The sequence below is a fragment of the Lupinus angustifolius genome, chromosome LG04 (assembly GCF_001865875.1).
Source record: "Lupinus angustifolius cultivar Tanjil chromosome LG04, LupAngTanjil_v1.0, whole genome shotgun sequence".
NCBI lineage: Eukaryota > Viridiplantae > Streptophyta > Magnoliopsida > Fabales > Fabaceae > Lupinus > Lupinus angustifolius.
The window spans coordinates 11613849-11614202 of record NC_032012.1 but is presented as its reverse complement, the minus strand read 5'-3'; positions in this window follow the sequence as shown (position 1 = coordinate 11614202).

The window sequence follows — 354 nt, the reverse complement described above, 5'->3', positions numbered from 1 at the left end:
TCTGGAAACAGAGGCAGTGGACAAGACCAGATGCCAAAAAGAAACAAGAAGAAGTTTGATAAGAAGAAAATTCAATGCTTTAATTGCAAGAATTTTGGTCACTTTGCATCTGAGTGCAGGTTCAAGGTTGCTCATGGCAGTGGTCCAGAAATTGAAGCCAGGTTGGCTCAAGAGAATGAATCTGAGGAGGAACAGGTCCTACTAATGGTCATATCAGAACAAGAAGTCAAGGATGATTGCTGGTATCTTGACACAGGGTGTTCAAATCACATGTCAGGTAACAAGGAGTGGTTTGAGAGACTTGATGAAAATGCCAAGAGTAGAGTGAAATTTGCTGATCATAGCTTCATCAAT